The following is a 20,250-nucleotide window of genomic DNA, read 5'->3' on the forward strand; positions in this document are numbered from 1 at the left end:
GTGTTGTATGTCTGTGTGTGTGTTGTATAAGAGTGAGACACAAATGCACACACAGAAACACAGAGGTAGAGAGAAAGGGAGAGTAGGGAGAGAGGGAGAGTGCATATGTATGTGTGTGTTTGTGTGTGTGTGCCTGTGAGAGAGAGAGAGAGAGAGAGAGAGAGAGAGAGAGAGAGAGAGAGAGAGAGAGAGAGAGAGAGAGAGAGAGTCTTCACTTCCAAAGTTAAGTTTACATCAATGTGAGGAGGATTCATCCACAAGAGTACTGGGACAATAGATGTGAAGCATTCTGGAAACTAAAATTTTAATCAACCACTGGAAATAAACTAATCCCAGTGAAACCAGATACACTTTAAGGTTGTAAAGGTATGTTTTCAAAGGTATGTTTTGTTTTTAATTATGTATTCCTCATGGTGTTTGTTGCTATACAATTATATTTTATATATCATCTTGGTGTCTTCCTTGTTGTTGAGTTGTTGTTATTTTGCTTACTTATTTGTTTTTATATTCCTCATACATACATGGAATTCATACCAATTACAAACTCCTTACCATCTACTCCTCCCACCTCTCCTTTCTAGATCCACTGCGCCTAGGTTTCTGTTCAGAAAACAGCTGGTTTTCCAGGGCTATTAACCAAATATGGCATCACAAGATGTGATAATACTAGGAACAAAATCTCATATCAGTGCTGGACTATGCAAACCAATAGGAGAAAAATACCCCCAAAGCAGGCAAATCAGTAAGAGGCACCAACACTCCCATTGTTAAGAGTATGAAAAGAAGTCCAAACTAAATAGTCACAACATCTATGAAAGGAACTAGTATAATCACAAGGAGGCCCAGTGATTGTAGCTTCAGTGTCTATGATCCCTGCTTAGTTGATCCTGTGGGTCGTGTTCTCTTGGTGTTCTTGACCTCTCGGGCTCTAAAATCCATTCTTCCCCTCTTCCATGGGATTCCTTAAGCTTTGCCTTAAGTTTGTCTGTGAGTCTCTGCATCTGTTCTCATCAACTTCTGGAGGAAACATCTCTGATCATGATTGGGCTAGTCACTGATTTGACCTTTGAGTATTGCAGTGTCATTAGGAATCATTTCATTGACTTTTTGCCAGCTGTGTTTGATTTTGCTAGTCATGTTTGGTTCTACACCAGCCTCTCTCACAAGTTCTGAGTCACCACTGCCCTACCACATCTCACACTCAGGACAGGGTGTAGGTCGAAGATTCTGTGGTTGGGTTGGTGTGCCAGTCCCACCAATGGAAGCCTTGCCTAAGTACAGAAGATGGACAGTTCAGTATCTGAATAATCTGTTATTAGGAATCCTAGATAATTTCACCCTCATAATTTCCAGGAAGTTTCCACTGCACTGTTTCTACATTGCCCACCAAAGTACCCTCAATTCCAGTTACCTCTCTTCCTCATACTCTTCCCCTCCTTTCCTCTATCCCCCACCTGCTCCCTCAAGTTCCCATATATACTTGCCCCCACTCTACACACAAAATTGATTCGATTTCCCTTTCCAGGAGAGATCCATTCATCCCTGTAGCATATTGGTGTGTGGTTTTATTTTTGTATCATTAAGTTTTTTTTAAACAAAAACTTGTTCATATCTTAGGAAAATGAAATGCAAGCATTCCAAGAGTGGATGAGGTCGATTACCATTCATGATGACAAACACAGAATTAACGAACTGCTTTGTGTTACAAGTAATTTTTTTCCCTCATACCCTCATGTTTTTAACCCCTGAAGGGAGTTTGAAAAGTCCTGTTAATAACTTGCATTTGTAACACTTTCACATGAAGCCTTATTGCAATGTCTTTATTAGAAGAGAATTTAGATTGTAAGAAGTCCTTTCAAAACAGGCTACCAAAATTTCATATTTCAGTTGCTAACATTTAACAGGTCATTTTTAAAGAATATTTCTTTGTGTATTTGTACCACATTTATTTTCTATATCCATTCCTCAGTTGAGGGACATCTAGATTGTTTCCAGGTTCTGGTTATTATAATTAAAGCTGCTATAAACACTGTTGGGCATGTCCTTGTGGTATGATTGAGCATCCTTTAGATATATGCCCAAAAGTGGTATCACTGGGTCTTGAAGTAGATTGATTCCCAATTTTGTGAGAAACTGCTATTCTAATTTCCAAAGTAGCTTTGCAAGTTTGCACTGCCACCAGTAGTCAAGGCCTGTTCCCCTGACTCCACATCCTCTCCAACATAAGCTGTCTTCAGTATTCTTGATCTTAGCCGTTCAGACAGGTGCAAGATGGTATCTCAGAGTCTTTTTGTTTTGGGAGCCAAATCTTAGGGCTTGGCATGAGATCCTAGGCCATGCCTGGCAGGCCACATAGTTAACCTTTACATAGCAGCTAATTAAAACCTCAGCTCAAGAAAAGAAACAACTTAACCCAGTCCTCCACCCACAAGCTCAGTCACCTAGGCAATGCCTTCCTGGACCTCTTACTCATGAACTCTTTATCTTGCCAAACATCCTCTTTGTGGCTTCCTAATATCCTGCATATAACAAAACCTGGTGCACAAACAACCCATTCTGCCCCTCCCCATATCCTGACTATATAAGCTAGCCTGAGAAAAGTAAAGTTTGCCACTTGATCAGAATCCTGTCTTGTGGTCATTCTTTCTGCATCTCTTGTCCCCATTTCTTATCCCTGACTCTCTTGGCCCAGGTTGACGTCCTGCAGGTTGGGACATTTTTGATTTGCATTTCCCTCATGACTAAGCATGTTGAGCAATTCCTTAGATATCTTTTGGCCACTTGGGATTCTTCTGATGAGAATTCTCTGTTTAATGAGATTATTTGGTATTTTGATGTCTAATTTATTGAGTTCTTTATGTATTTTGGAGATCAGTCCTCTGTTTGATGTGGGATTGGTAAGAATTTTCCATTCTCTAGGTTGTCATTTGTCTTATTTACCATGTATTTTGTCCTACAGAAGATTCTCAGTCTCAGGAAGTTCCATTTATTAATTGTTGATCCTAATGTCTGTGCTACTGGTGCTATATTTGGGAAGTGGTCTCCTGAGCAAATTTACTCAAGACTACTTGCCACTTTCTCTTCTATCATGTTCAATATAACTGGATTTATGCTGAGGCCTTTGGTCCACTTGGACATAAGTTTTGTGCATAGCAATAGATATTGATCTATTTGTAATCTTTTACCTGTTGACATCCAGTTATGCCAGGACCAATTTTTAAAGATGCTTTCCTTTTTCCACTGTACCATTTTGGTTTGTTTGTCAAAAGTCAGGTGATCTTAGGTTTGTGGATTAATGTCAGGGTCTTTGATTTGATCCATGTGCCCCTCTTAGGGTTCCACTGATCTACCTGTCAGTTTTTTAATGACAATCCCAATTTACTTTTATTACTGTAGCTTTATAATAGAGTTTGAAGTCAGGGATGATGATGATGCCTCTGATAGTTACTTTATTATACAGGATTGTTGTATCTATTCTGGTTTTTTTTTTTGTTTGTTTGTTTTGTTTTGTCTTTCCACATGAAGTTGAGTATTGCTCTTTCAATGTCTGTGAAGAATTGTGCTAGGATGTTTTTAAATGGGGATTGCTTTGAATCTGTAGATTTCTTTTGGTAAGATTGCCATTTTTATTATGTTGATCTACCTACACAACACCATGCTGTTAAAAAAAACAAACAAACAAAAAACAATAACATCATGAAATTTGCAGGCAAATGGATGGAACTGAAAAAAAAAAAAAAAACCCTGAGTTAGGTAACCCAGACTTGGGAAAAAAAACATGGTATGTGCTCACTGATAAGTGAATATTAAATGTAAAGGAGAGGATAACCAGCCTACAATCCAAAGATTGAGAAATGCTTGGTAACAAAGAGAACCCTAAGAGGGACACATGGATCACTTTGGAGAGGGGAATTAAACAAGACCTCCTGGGTAAACTGGGGTGGTGGTGGTAACAGGGAGAGGATGGGGAATGAGAACATGAGGGAATGGGATGGTTGAGTTGGGGGAGTGATGGATTGGGAGAGTAATCAAAGAAATTTCTTGATAGAAGACCCACTATGGGGTTAGGGAGAAACCTAGTGCTAGGGAAATTCCCAGGAATCTACAAGGATGACCCCAGCTAAGACTCCTAGAAATAGAGAAGAAGGTGTCTGAATTGGCCTTTCCCTGTAATCTGATTAATACCCAACCTAATATCATAGAGCCTTCATGCAGAATTAAGGGAACCAGATGCAGACATCCTCAACCAAGCATCAGGCCAAGCTATGAAAATCCAACTGAAAGAGAGGGAAGAGGGAATGTATAAGCAAGGGAGGTAAAGATCATGAAGAGAAATCCACAGAGACATCTAACCAAGCTGATAGAAACCCATGAACTAAAGACTGACAGTGGTGGAACTTCCATGGGTCCAAGCTAGGACCTTCTTATTTGGGAGACAGTTGTGAAGCTTGGACTATCTGAAGACTCCTGGCAGTAGGACCAGGATCTATCCCTGGGGTGTGAACTAGCTGATTGGAGACCATTACCTAAGGTGTGATTCCCTGTTCAAGCTTGATGCAGTAGGAAGAGGCTTGCTCCTGTCTCATTTTCATGTGCCAGGCTTTGTTTACCCCCATAGAAGCCATTACCCATGGGGAGGAGTGGATATAGGGTGGGTTAGGGTCAGGCAGGGGAGCAGGAGGATTTGTGGGAGAAAGAATGTGATTGGAATGTAAAATGAAATTTCAATAAATAAATATGTTATTAAAAGAAGAATATTTCAAACAATGGGTGAGGATGTAGTTTAGTCGGTAGGTTGCTTACCTAGCATGCACAAAGTCCTGTGTTTGATCACTAGTATTTTATAAACTGTTCATGGTGGTTCATACCTATTATTCCATCAGCCAGGTGGTAGATACAGGAAGATCAAATCAGGCTTTAGTACATATACAAGACTCTGTCTGGATTATTTAAAATATTATATATATATATATATATATATATATGTATGTATGTATGTATGTATATATATACATATATATAAAAATATTATATATATGCTTTATATATATTCATATATAGAGAATGTATGTATTGAATTTAATATGCCCAACTCCCTCTACTGTGTCTGCAGAAATGCCAAAGCTGAGAATTATCATACATGCAGAATAAGGAAGAAGTGTGACATTAAAATGTTTTACTTAAGATAGTAGAGCAACACTCCAGAGGGTTTTAGCTGTCCACTCTTTTGACCAAAATCTCTGGAGTTTTTAAGGGTAGAAACAGCAATACTGGTATACTTAGCACTTTGAAAAAGTACACTGCAAAAGACTAGGGAAATAACTAAGAAGGAGGAACAGCTGAATGTGTAATATGATTGCACAGTCACTGAAGAGACAAGTAGGAAGAAGTGATAACATGTTAATTATTTAAGACTGCTTTAAGTGGACTTGACAGGTAATTACTAATGACATACTTCAGGCTATGGCCCCATGGGAATATGGATAAGCTGATGCAAGTCATTTGTCTAAAAACATCTGGTTAAAGATCATTGTGCTTTGACCGAGTTGGATCATTATATTAATTAAAAAAACAAAAGGATGAATGTGTCTATATATTATCAAAGCAATACACTAGGTAGACCTTTCAAATGTGTAATGTGCCTCATTGGTTCAATCTCATCTTGCACTGCTTTAGTCCTAGTGAGAAATTAGCTTCAACAACACTCAAGGGGAAAAATGTCAATTTTCTAAACCAAAAATCTGTGCATTTATGATACCATGGAGGGAAGCATATCTTCATTCACAACAGTGGTTTTTACCCCTTTTGTGAAAGATGACAGACCTATCACAGAATGTGATAAAAATATGGCAACATTCTTTGTTGATTGTAATAATGTACACACACACACACACACACACACACACACACACACACCCCTTCAAAGTTTTGCCAACTTCTTCTTGGGAACCATGTACACTCTGAAACCAAGAAGCAAATACAAGTTAAAAACAGACACAAATTTTAAACTCTGGAAAATATTAAGGGTTTTTTAAACATTTTATAATGATATAAATATTATTACAACCTCAAAAAAGAATAATTTTTCAGGCAAGCCCAATTTTGTTTTTCAAAAATTCAATGAATCATGCTGACAAGAAACAAATAAATTTAGTTCAGAAAAGATAGGTATGTGTTGGTAGGATTATGGGGAATAACAAATATACTCAATGCTTTAAAATATATAGTAGAATGTATATATATATATATATATATATATATATATATATATATATGGAGAGAGAGAGAGAGAATTTGGCAATTTTAGAAATTAGAATTTCATATTTTATTAGATGTCCTCATTTGATTATATATTTTTAATTAATATAGATTCATAACACATAGAAATAGCAAGGTAAGAAGACACGTTTGTACATATTTAAAATCAAAATAGAAAACAATTATCTTCTGTTTTCTCTCATCATTGTTAATTTGATACAAAAAATATCATGGTTTCTGTGCACATATACATTTACCTTGACAATTTTTTAATTCATTTTACATAATACAGACATAGAATTTATAAATTATAGTTAGATATTGTTTTGATTACTAATATTTTATTTACAGATATTAAAGTTATTATTCTTATAATTGCAAGGTAATCAACCATACAACTAAGAAAATGTTCTAATGATTTTCCTAATTATGTTTGACATTATGTAAACAAAACAGTATTATTTTTCTTTCTATGTGTTTTACCCACAAAAAATGAAATGTTTTGTTTAATAGCAATATCTTTCCTAATAAAAGAAATAATATCTAAAGTTTAGGTATTATGAAGTTTAGGAAGTAAGACCTGAAAAAGTTTCTGAATATACAACATCTCTGAACTAATTATTCATAAATAAGTTAGTTACAATCATTAAATGATTAACAGGAAGAATTTGTCATCACTTACATATTGTTTACAAAACAGAACTCTAGATAAATGTCCAACTCAGGATTCTGGCCCCCACAGAATGCAGAGAGTACAAAGGTGAGCTGCTTTGGCCCCTGCCTTGGGCCCAACTTCTGCCTGCCCACCCTGGCAAATCCCACCCCTGGTCTGCAGACAGGACTACTCAAACCCTGAGGACCAAGCAACCCAGAATCTGCTGACATATCTGCACCAGTGCTGCTCTCACCCACATGGAGAGCGAGTGCCTCAGAGCTGCCTCCACCCAACTTGAGACCCATCAGAGCATCGGAGTCAATTGTACACACCTGAAGAGAACACCTGACCCATACACACCAGGAAAGGAAGTGACACCACTTGTACCCACTGGAAGAAGAGATGGGAAGATGACAATATAAGAACATATCCAACAACAGGAACACAACAATAAACACTGAGGGTAACAGCAAAGGGATTAAACAAGGCAGGTGGTGCTTGAGGAACAACATCTGAGGTTAATTCCTGACCTCCACACAAGCATGCACACATGTGTGTATATACCCCTAGCCCTCACATATGACCCATACAGACCCTTAATATTCTGCAAGCCAGAATAGCTTAAGGAGAGATTTTTCAACCAGTAAGCAATCATATCTCAGAAAAATCTAGGCACCTTTGAAAAACTGGTTCCACACATGCCTTTGTAAACATAAGCATACACATGCACACGCACACATACAAGAAAGAAATTATCATTATGTTCAGAAATCTCTATTTTCCTCTTTTAGTTTTAGAGGATGTAACTTCATGTCTAATAAAAATGCATTATATTTGTGAAAGCAGATATACATTTTTGTAAGGAAATTTTGTATAGTTTGTTTTTGTTGTCACTTCAACCTCAGATCATCATTAAAGTATGTCAGAGTATTCTATTCTAAGATTTTCCTTTTGGAATATAGATTATTATCATATAAATGCACCAAGAACCAGAAGATTCAGAAAATCTGCTATTTTCCTTTTCCAAACTGCATAAATTTAAGATACAAATTTCACCACTTCCATTTATAACTCAACTATTATTTGGTAAACCTCTCCATGCCAGCAAGAACAACTCACAGAAACAATATTTACCATGTGATAAATTCTCTTTTTCAGACAATTTGGCATGCATTTTTCCTCTGAAGTTCTTGTTGATTTCATCCTGTTCTACACAGACCTCCTTACCTTTGATGAGCCTACAATGCTAACTGCATTAACATCATATGTCCATCTCTAAACTTGACATTTTTGGGACTCCCTTCACACTCACATATATAATTAAAACTGCCTTTTGATTGTTTGCCTGCCTTTTAAGGATTTAATTAATGAACCTTAATCATGTACTCCAGGAAGAGAATAGGAGAACATTATGTGTGGAGGAGGGCACCTGGGAAGAGCAAATGATGATGTCAGCTGTCTTGCTTTATCATCTTCCACCTTATTCTATTGAGGATTTCTTAAGTAACCAAAAGCTATGGTGGAGACCATGAGTCCCTAGTGATCTTTTTGTCTCCATTCTCCACAGTATTAGGATTACAGGCACATGACTATAGCTAATTTTTCATGTGAGTGCTAGGGATCTGATCTCAATATTCTCTTGGAGATCTCTTATGCACTGAGCTATTTCCCTATATCAGAAGATCTATTTTTTTAACCTCCTCTAGGTCAGGTAGAAACAGAATAACCTGTCTGTCTTTAATTCTTCATTAAACTTCTAAAAACTCCAATGTGCTACAAACCTCAGACATGAACAGGAATTGCTAAGAATTCAATATAGGATGTCAAATATGTTTAGCGTCAATACCACTGATGTCTGTAATCTGTGGTCATATTGGAGACAATGTTGAGTTTCATGATTCGTGGTGCTGCCGAAAAGCATGTGGATGTCGATGGCCTGGGATGTCACCTGTCCATGATCCTGTGCTTCTGCCTGTTCCTGATATATTCTGTCCCTAGATGCCATGTTGATGTCTATGAGCCATGCTGCTGCTAGCTGCTATGGGAAGGGAGGCTTCTTTTCCAGTGGTATCGATGATGGCAGACTCATAATCGAGAGTACGAGACATTGAAGGCTGTTGTGCCAATCTGTTGCCATCGACAGAGAAAAGTATAGATATGAAGCTCTTGAAGAGAGTCCTTAACATTTGTGATAAAGATGCTGAAGAGTTTCTCTTTCCAGATGGTGGCGTCTGGTGGGGGTGGGGTGGGAAGGACTAGGTTCTCTTTAAGGGGCTGGCCACTGGGTGATTCACCAGGCTATGGTGACTATATGGACAACACAAATTGGACTTGTTTTATTTATCTTTTTTTTTTTTCTGGGAAGAGCACAAGGGTAGGAGGATGGATCTGAAAGGTATGGAAAGCAAGTGTGATCAGGGTACATGTATGAAATTCCCAAATTATTGATAGAAACATTATGCTGGGGAGACAAAAGAAATCTGCGTATTGATCCCCATCTCTAGGGCACCTCACTGAGTTCTTCAGGCTCCTGGAATTTTCATATTTTGTTACATACATCATACTGATTTGTAGATATACATTGTATCCATGAAAATTCCTGCTTGCATAGTAACTGTACCTTGGAGGAATACAGCCTCCTTTGCCTGTACACAGTGTTAGAGAAGGAGTTAGGGATGACAAGTTGAATTTTATGTAAGTCTGGTGCTACAACAAAACAAGGACAATGAAAAGACTTACCTTCTTCCAACCCTGTTTTTTATTCTAGGGGAAATCATACTATGGCCAGCCTCATCCCTGACTTTGCAAAATGACTTTGACAAATTTCATGGATGACCCCTTGTATACCAATGCATGACAGGACCAAAAACCATCAGATCCCCATTTGTTAGTTTATAAATGATTCCTTGAACTGTCTTGTACTGTTAAAGATAATTTTCATAAATGTAAGATGCTATAGGGATGACTTTATTCAAGGATCGACTGTCACATTAAGATAAGGGACCTTCATTGCAATGACCTCTTGAAGCATAAGAGAAATATTGAGCTCAATTTCAAAGGTATCATGGGCAAATAAAAGTGTGTAGACAAAGTGAAAGATTAATACCCAGGAGGGAATTCATGTATGGTACTGGAAACCTGGCATAAAAAAATACCTATGGTTAGGGAGAAGTAAGTCCTAGAGGGACTGTTGAAATTTTGCTAAATGGCCACACTTTCATATAGTTTTTTAAATATTTAAGTTAGTACCAATACACTTATTCTACTCCCAACACCAGGCAGAGACGTTTGCTTGTTGCCTTGGGTGGCAGTGAATGCAGACTCATTACTTTTAAATGTTCTGGGAACAAACATTTGTGACTCCTTTAGCCATAGACATCTACATCCCCTGTCTGTCTCTAAGGCTTTGGGGGTATATCTCTGAAGAAAAGGAAGAAAGACTGTTATAATGGGAAATAGGAAGTGGTCAGAAAATGCATGAGTATACGGGAATAGTATTGTGATCACAGGCACATGACCACACCCGATTATTTTTACCTGAGTGCTAGGATTTGAACTCAGATTCTCATGCTTGTAGAGCAAATATTTTTACACAGTGAGTCATTTCACTAGTCCAGGAAAATTCTTTTATCCTCCATCAGCACAGCAGCCTCATACATGAACTCTTGGCAGCTGCAGCTGCCAGCACAAGATCAAACCAGTCAACATTCTAACCTGAGGGGGGAGGGAATTCTGGAGGCCCCACCCACAACCCTAGGTGGTGGAGATACCCTTTTCTTCCAGGGTGTGGCCACTAGCAGGTTGCCCCATTCCTCAGTGCATAACTTGATTTAGTGAGTAATAGGAAACAAACAAGAACAAAAACAAAATGTGGGGTTAGGAGAAAGATGTGTATAGGACTGGGCAGGTAGAATGGGTAGAGGAAAGTGGGAGTGCAGATGATCAGTTATACTGTACACATACATGAAATTTTCAAGTGATAACAGAGTATTAATAAGCAAGTTAGGCACATTACATTCATTAAACAGTATGTGGATGGATCTTTATCCAGTGTGCCCCCATGAAGTAGCTCACATAGCCAGTTCAGTTCAGTCTTACCCAATCTGGACCATCCCCAGACATGTCCTGGTACTATTCATTCACAGAATTGAATAGTGAAACAAAACTACAATTCCTTAGAAATGTAGGAGAAAAAAAATGCTATGGGATCAGTGGATAGAAAGTTACTAACAGGAAACATGAGAGGAAAGAAAGGAATGAGTGACAGTGCCTTACCAGGCCAGGTAATCACCCATACCCTGGGGGAGACAGGATTATGAACAACTGTCAGATCAATTAGAGGCTCAGCTGGAGAAGCTCTGCTTAACTGAGCTGAGTGAGCACAATTCTTCCAAAAACTGTGCAACACAGAGATTTCCCCAGAACACCAAAAATTGAGAGCTAGTTCATTAGTGACTGATGACGGAGGACACCTTTATGATTCTACAGATCCATGAGAATTTGACACCTGGTAAGCAAACCATCTTCTCTGCTTTCTCCAGGCCCCACACTTGGAGCCTTGTAAGTCTAAGGTTGATGGCAGCCCATTCTCAAGCTCTCTGCAACCCTCTGCCAGAGAGCTGTCAAGGTCTCAAAACAAAGCCAGTGGCTCATGCTGCCTCAGCTACAGAGCTTCCTCTTTGCCAGTTCATTCTTCTGTGTAAAATAGTTGTAGGTCATGCTTAACAGTTATAGGTTTTATTTCATAACATTAGTAATGCAATAGCCCTCTTCTCTGTTGTCCCACCATACCTTTGAAGAAAATTCTCTCCTTACAAAATCTAAACTTGTGTTTGTCACCTGAGATGTGAGACTAGTATGAGACTGAAAAGATGACTTTCATATTAATTGTTTGTATGACATTTTTAAAGGCTGTGTAAAATTTTCATACATCCCCAACTGTAGATCTCATCAACAGCCCAAAGAGTAGTACATGCTGGTTCTGTATGTCCAAGTAATACTCCAATATTGTTACCACGAACAACCAAGAAAGCATCATTCTTGGCTTTTTATTGTTTGAAATGCAAGGGAGGATACCATGCTCAATCTACTTTACTGCCATTTGTTTTACCAGAGGAACTTTTAATCTCTTACACTTGTCCGTGGCTCCCAGTGACTGTGATGTAACACTGAGCTTTCTGTCTGTCATTGAATCACCTTGCTTTTCCCTTTGTGAGAATTAGAATAAGAAACAACAATTCAATGAATGTATTTTCTAAAACAATTCCTCACAATCCTGCACTGCATGGATTTCTTAAATATGTAGGTAGTATTGCAGATGATGGAAGTGTAAAGCAGCACATGATAGTAATGACCAATATCATTTTTAGGGGACTCAGGCTCCGGTCTCAAGCCTCCTGCACATCCTTCTCTACCTCTTTGCAGGGGTTAACTTCTTACAGCGATTTGTTTTTTTGAACAGTTCAAGGGTTTCTTAGGACTTTTACAGATTCAATTTAGGGGGAGGCCACTGGTAACAAATGTAATAACTCATTAATGGTTTTTTCAAGCAGAGATTCACTTACAGGAGGATCCCTTTAGCAACACAATGCAAGCCAACCATTTTGGAATTGAAATGCCTCAGCAAAGACAAAAGTATTGCTAATAAGCTTCAGGCCCTTGTCAAGAGATAGCCTCTACTTTAACATTCAGCACAATAGATTGCAACTTGGCATCCTTATTATATAGACAAAGTGACAACCACACACACACACACACACACACACACACACACACACACACACACACACACACACACACTGTTTGATACTGAGCAGGAGTGTTTCATTCAACTGCAGGTAACCTGCATATCTTATCAATTCTGCCTCAGGTAAATGCTTGTTCACAACTGTCAAACTATTTCTTCACCATCAGTGGTGCTCTGCCCACTTTCATAGGTTGGTAACTTCTGTTCCTTGTGTGAAAAAGGGCCTAGAACATGGGAGGATTCAAATCTTTCCTTGAACCCCTGATGTTTTATCTTTCACTGATATGAATTGTGGATCCTTGTTCTTTTCCTGAAATCACCGTAGTCTGCTTGAAGATGTTTAATATTGAGTGGCACACCCAGAGCCAGGGTACCATCATCTGCCTCTCCTAACCAAATCTTTCTCGCCAGAAAACTCCCATGAGCTAACATCTTCCTGACTTCTTAAAGTTCCGAAGAGCCAAGAATAAAAATCCTCAGGACTTTTCTCTTGAGAGTTTCTCAGCAACCCTTACTTGGTTGTCTAGCTTGGCCTCTTCTAATGCCTGTTGTCAGTAAATGGAACATTACAACTTCTACCTATACAAGGAGCATGAAGCAGAATAAGATCTATCTTTGTAAAGCGGTGTTTCTTGGCACTGGCTGTATAATGCATCACATATTTATATGTACATAATAACATACATACCTAAATGTGTTTGTAACTGTCTGATTAAAATGCTAATACACTATCTTAGTTAGGGTTATAATTGCTTTGATAAAACACCATGGCCAAAGCAGCTTGAGGAGGAAAGGGTTTATTTGGCTTACAGTTCAGTACTGCTGTTCATCATATAAGAAAGTCAGGACAGGAACTCAAGCAGGATAGTAACCTGGAGGCAAGAGCTGATGTAGAGGTCATGGGAAGATGTTTTTTACTGGCTTCCTCCCAATGGCTTGCTCAGCCTGTTTCCTTATAGAACTCAGGACCACCAGGCCAAGAGTGACCACACCCACAGTGGGCTGGGCCCTCTTCAATCCATCATTGGATAAGAAAATGACTTACAGGCTTACCTGCAGTCCAGTCTTCAGACAGCATACTCTCAGTTGAGGCTGCTTCCTTTACAGTGACTTTAACTTATGTCAAGTTGCTATAATCCTAGACAGATATTTAATAAGACAAGCAGAAAGTTCAAAATTTACAGCTCAATCTGACAAAATATTTCTTTTATCTAAGAAAGGCAGCTTTTTTCTTTTATCTAAGAACTGCAACCTACTCCTCCCTTCACTCAATACAATTTAATCTTTTTAACATTAATCTACTGTGGCCAGGGCCTGGAAAACAGGGATATGCAGTCCCCCACAATCTACTAAATTTGTTTAAGAAACTTTTGGTCTCCAGGTTTTTTTCTCCATTCATTAGGAAACAATGCTTTCTTTTTTTTATAAGGCAACCCAAAGTGTAAGTTGCTGTTACAGTGTCTACTTTCTCACATAGCACATTTTTTAACTTTATTAAATCATTTTGGAAAACATGGTACAAAATAAATGAGCATGACATTATAATAAATTTTAGTTGTGTTGTTACTTTGCTTCATAATTTCTATTCACTCTGTTTGCTGTGAAAACTTATCACTTTGCAGAGAAAAAAAATGAAGGAAAATACTAGATAGTTTCCCAAGAAAAAAGTCTACATATTCAAGCATTTGTATGTATCATGTATCAGTCTTTGAACTAATCACTTCATAGCTCATCTGTTAGAGGCATCATAATCAACTGAACTGCTGGATATGTGGGTGATACTAATCGACAGGAAAAACAGAGGCCTTATGAAGACATTACATTTTTAAAAGTCTCTCTTGCTGTCAGAAAAAATCCTCTAGAGATACATTTGACAATAATACTCAGTTCATTATGAGCTTCTTCCAAGTCAATTCTGTGAAGTCTTTCTGTATGCTGCACAGCAATTACACATTAACAAGTGGGGATGGCACTCATCAACATGGTGACAGTGGTATCAATGGTGACAATAATGTTTCAGCCTTGCAATGTTAATTTGCTGATGCAAACAGAGCTGTTTCCCCTATTAGATGTCACAGCAGACTAGCTTAGCACTGTAGATAGCTATGAGAAACAGTATATTTTCTGCAGTATTGACACCTTGCATAACTCCTGGTCTTACTCTTTCCACCTGCACTGAGGAGTGGCACAGAATATTTAAAAATAAATATGTGACAATAATCTGTGAAATAATCTAGGTCCAGACTAAACACAGAAGCTGGTGGGAGAACTGAGGGGAAGAAGTTATATAAATACAATACTCATGCATGGACTACCAACTAAATAAATAACTTTAAAGATATACAAATTGGAAAGGAAGTCAAAGTATATTCATTTTCAGACTATAAAATATATTGATGTATATAATTGTATACATAGATAAATGTTGTTATCTATTTATCTATTTAATATCCTTTAATATCCTTTATTAATATCATTATATCTACTGGGAAAATCCTATAACTGATAAAAATTTTCAGAAAAGTATCTGGACACACAATTAACCCACAAAATTCAGTAGACCTTCTGCATACAAATGACAAACAGACTGAGAAAGAAATCAGCGAATAGTAACTTTTACAATAGTCTCAAACTATACAAAAAATCTTGGGGTGACTTATTCCAAGCAAGTGAAAGACTGTATGATAAAAACTTCAAGACACTGAAGAAATTAAAAAGGATATTAGAAGATAGAAAGACATCCTATGCTTATGCATCCTTAGGATCAATATATTAAAAATGGAAATATACCAAAAAGCAATATACAAGTTCAATGTAATCCACATCAAAATGATAACACAATTCTTCACAGATCTTTAAAGGACAATTTTGAGCTTCATATGTAAATACAAAAAAATCTAAAACAACAACAAAAAACAGGATAGCATGCCAGCATAAGTGGTGCACACCTTTAATCCCAGCACTCAGGAGGCAGAGACAAATGGATCTCTGTGAGTTTGAGGCCAGCCTGGTCTACAGAGTGAGTTTCAGGTCAGGCTCCAAAGCAATACATAGCAACCATGTCTCAAAAAAAAAGGAAAAACAAAAACAAAAACAAAAACAAAACAAAACAAAACCCCCACCAGGATAGCTAAACAGAATCCTGAATAATAAAAGAGAGAAACCCTGTCTCAAAAAAAAAAGAAAAAAAAGAAAAAAGAAAAGAAAAAACCAAACAAACACATACCCACCAGGATAGCTAAAAAGAATCCTGAATAATAAAAAGAAATATGAAATCATTAATGATTTCAAGTTGTCCTCCATAGTTATAGAAATAAAAACAACATAATATAGTGCGGGGGGGGGGGGGAAGACATGTGATCACTGGAATAGAATTGAAGACCCTGACATAAAATCACCCATGGATATCTGATTTTTGATGAAGAAATCAGAAATACACACTTGTGAATAGACAGCATCTTCAACAAATATTGCTTGTCTCGTTGAATACCTGCATGTAGAAGATTGCAGACAGATCCATACCCTACAACCCCACACAAAACTCAAGTCTAAGTGAATCAAAGACCCCAACATAAAAACATGTACACTGAACTTGATAGCAAAGAACATGGGGAATAGCCTTGAAAGCATGAAAACAGGAAACAACTTCCTGAACAGAATACCAAAAATGCAAGCAGTAAGACTCACAAATAAAAAATGGGACCTCACGAAACTTAAAAGATTCTATAAAGCAAACTTCACCATCATATGGGCAAAGAATGGGAAAATATTGTTACAATTATACCTCCAACAAAGGGCTAATATCCAAAATACACAATGAAGTTAATATAAAACAACAAAAGCACAAATGCCAAAAAATAAATTACTCAATTAAAAAAATGGCATATGGATTTACAATAGTTTCAAAAGAAGATATTCAAATGTTTGAGAAACCTATAATGTTTAACATCCTTAGTTATCAGGGAAATATAAATGAAAGCAACTCTGAGATCTCATCTTAAACCATGAGAATGGTTAAGATCAATAAAACAAGTGACTGTTCATGCTGGCAATGATGGGGAACAAGGGGAATACTAATCCATTGTTGGTAGGGGTGAAAACTAATACAGATAAGATGGAAATCAGTGTAGTGATTCCTCAGGAAAATGTGAATCTATCTCCATCAAGATCAAGCTGCACCACTATTGGAAATGTACTCAAAAGCTTCACACCACCACATAGACAGTGGCTCAACCATGTGATGGGGAATGTACTGTGTATGTTTATCTTATTGATTGTTAAATAAAATACTGTTTGGCCAATTGCAAGCAAGGACTAGGAGTCAAAGAGGATTCTGGGAAATGTAGTAGAGAAGAGATGATCAGGCAGGAAGTAACATGGCAAGGAGACTCATATCTAAGTGAGGAAACAGGAAGTGTATCTCTTTTTTCCCTCTGCTCCTGCTTCGGGGGCATGATGTGATCCACCGGCAAAGAGGGATGCCAATAAGGCATCCTATAAGATAAGTTGTATAAAATATATAGGTTTGTGATAGTTAAGACTGAGCTAACAGATGAGAAGTCATTGGCCTAGCAGCTTTGAACCTAATATAAGTTTCTGTGTATTCATTTGGGCTCTAACTTGGGCAAGCGAATGGCATAAAACTCACAAGTGGCAGTGGGGCTCGGCGGCTTTTGACAGAAAGATTTATTGTAACAGAATGGTTTCAGGAATGGGATGACCCCATGCTCCAAGGTTTCCAGAGAAAGAGATAAACCTGCCACCACAGCCTGCCCTGTCAGAATGTTGAGAGGCATCGGTCAAAATCCATATGCTTGTGCCATTGTGGTGCTCTTGGGCATTGGACTTGGCACTACTGAGATGATAAAGACAGACACAGATAAAGAAAAACCTCTAAAGGTTTACACTACATTTTAAAAAAAGCCACATAAAGATGGAAAATACACAGAGAATCTGGATACTATATGCCATATTGTTGTCTTTAAATTGTTTGATTGCCGAGGAAAGACTTATTGCTGCTAAAATACATTTGATTATAAATGCTGCTAAATTAATCCAAGTTATACATTTTAAAAATGCTTTGACTTCAAAATTTAAGTCTAAGAACAGGCTACTTATAAATAAAGATTTTGCTTGTATTTCCACTGAAAATGAAAAGCTGTGGATTCCTTCCAGACTAATATGGTTTGATCAAGCAAGACCCCCTGAAGCTGAGACGATACAGCTTTACAGACTACAAAAACATGGACTTGGTCAGGTTTCTATGTTTTATCATGATCCCTATGGTGTAATGAACATTGCCCCAAAGCAGCAGGAAGCAGTTTAGAAAAAACGATGTCCATATTCCCAAATATTGTTTATAAATGTTTGTTTTCATTTAAATGGGGTTAGTTATAAATGATAATGAGCATAGTCAATCTCTTTTTAAAGAAAGAAAATGGGAATAGGATATAGGAATGAATACTTTGCATTGGTATAGATTTTCATTTATTGATACAACTTTAAGGTCAATTTTGTGATAGGTGTATGTCTCCTCTTGTTTAGGTATTGTGTTTATACAGATCTTTTACCTATAATAGTCAGACCTCATAATTAGGTTAGTTAGGTTTTCTAGATATACAGAGATATATTTGAGATGGATAGGTATTCTTCAAACCTTTCAAAGACCTACAGAAATATGGCATTTAAATGGTTTAGGGTTTTTCTTGGCAGTAAGACACAACTGCTCCTGGCACACCAATTATGTCAGAAAGGAGGATGGGCATCGAAGAAACTCCTTATGGAGTTTGCTTTCAACATGGCAAGATTAGCCATTTGGGTAAGAAACTGCTCTTGCCTGGACTGTTTGTTACTGAATAAACTAGACATGCAGGACCCACAAGAAAATGACTCCTGAACTTGCAAAACAAGAGAGTACTGAAGGGTTCCTGTTGAAATGGAGAAGTGTGCCAGATACACTGTGGCCTATGGGCTGAAGATGGATGCCCCAGAGTTACAGAGGAACTTTGGGTGACTGTCCAGGTAGCCAGATGTCTCTGTCAATTCTAGAGTTTATATATTATCTTTCTGTGGTCTTTGATAGAGTTGAAGACAGATAGTTATGGTTATAGTTTTCTTCAGTTATTATAAAAGATAAGTTATACTTCTTTTTATTTAGACAGAAAAGAGGAGATTATGGGGAATGTACTGTGTATTATTGATTGTTAAATAAAATACTGTTTGGCCAATGGCAAGCAAGGACTAGGAGTCAAAGAGGATTCTGGGAAATGTAGTAGAAAAGTGATGATCCAGGCAGGAAGTGACATGGCAAGGAGACTCATAACTAAGCGAGGAAACAGGAAGTGTATCTCTTTTCCCCTCCGCTCCTGCCTCAGCTGCACGATGTGATCCACCGGCAAAGAGGGATGCCAATAAGGCATCTGATAAGATAAGTCTTATAAAATGTATAGGTTTGTGATAGTTAAGACTGAGCTAACAGATGAGAAGTCCTAGTCATTGGCCAAGCAGCTTTGAACCTAATACAAGTTTCTGTGTATTCGTTTGGGCCTAAATCAGGCAGGGGGCTGGCATAAAGCTCACGCATGGAGGTGGGGCTCAGGCAGCATTTTCGTGGAAAGATTTATCGTAACAACCATTCTCATTGCTGCTATGTTCATAATAGTCAGAATCTGGAAACAACCTAGATGCTCCTCAACAAAGGTTAAATGAATAAAGAAAATGTGGTATAGTTACACAATGGAATATTACTAAGCTGCTAAAAAATGAAATTCAAAGTTACATGGATTGAACTAGAAAAAATGTCATCTTGAGTAACATAACCAAATCCCAAAAGGATAAATATGCTATGTATATGCTTATATGTGAATATGAACTGTTAAGACAATCATAACCAATTTACAATCAATAGAGCTACAAGGGATAGTTATAAAGTAAGTGACTATGGCAAACTATAGGTCTCATTAGGAAAAGGAAATAAAGTATTTATGGATATATGGAGGGACTGGAATGGAGGATCAACTGGGGGTGGGGAGGGTATTAAAGAAGAACGAGGGAATATGGGAAGACAGCTAAATTTTAGGGCTGCTCAAGGGTTAGTATGGAAATATAATGAAGTAGAAATTTCATAAAATATGTACAAATATGTAGGTGACCTAAATGAAGTCACCAATCAATGGGTGAAGTAGAGCCCCTTATTGTCATCTCTTGTCATTAAATGAAGCTTCCAGTCCTGGGAATTGTGTTATATCTAATTGAGTTGTTGGCCAAAGTGGTCCTGTGAGAATTTCAAATTTTCCAGGAGGTTGCCAAGACTATTGGTTGCTCTATAAAAACTGAGAACAATATCGCATTGATGAAGACAATTCCTATGCAACTCATTGAACATGGAGAAATAGAGCTGTTGCACACATTGATCCTGAAGGTGAACTCTTACATTTTAGTGTCTTTGGTACAGGAAGGTACCCTTCATGCTACCAAAGGAGAGATGTAAACATTGCCCAAGGGCCTTAAGACCTTTGGACTATAATGGTGTCCTACCTGAAAGTCATACTAGAACACTTGTGGTCCAAAGCTTTTGTACTAATTAACTAAT

This window comes from Cricetulus griseus (genome assembly GCF_003668045.3).
Source record: "Cricetulus griseus strain 17A/GY chromosome 1 unlocalized genomic scaffold, alternate assembly CriGri-PICRH-1.0 chr1_0, whole genome shotgun sequence".
In the NCBI taxonomy this organism is placed as follows: Eukaryota; Metazoa; Chordata; class Mammalia; order Rodentia; family Cricetidae; genus Cricetulus; species Cricetulus griseus.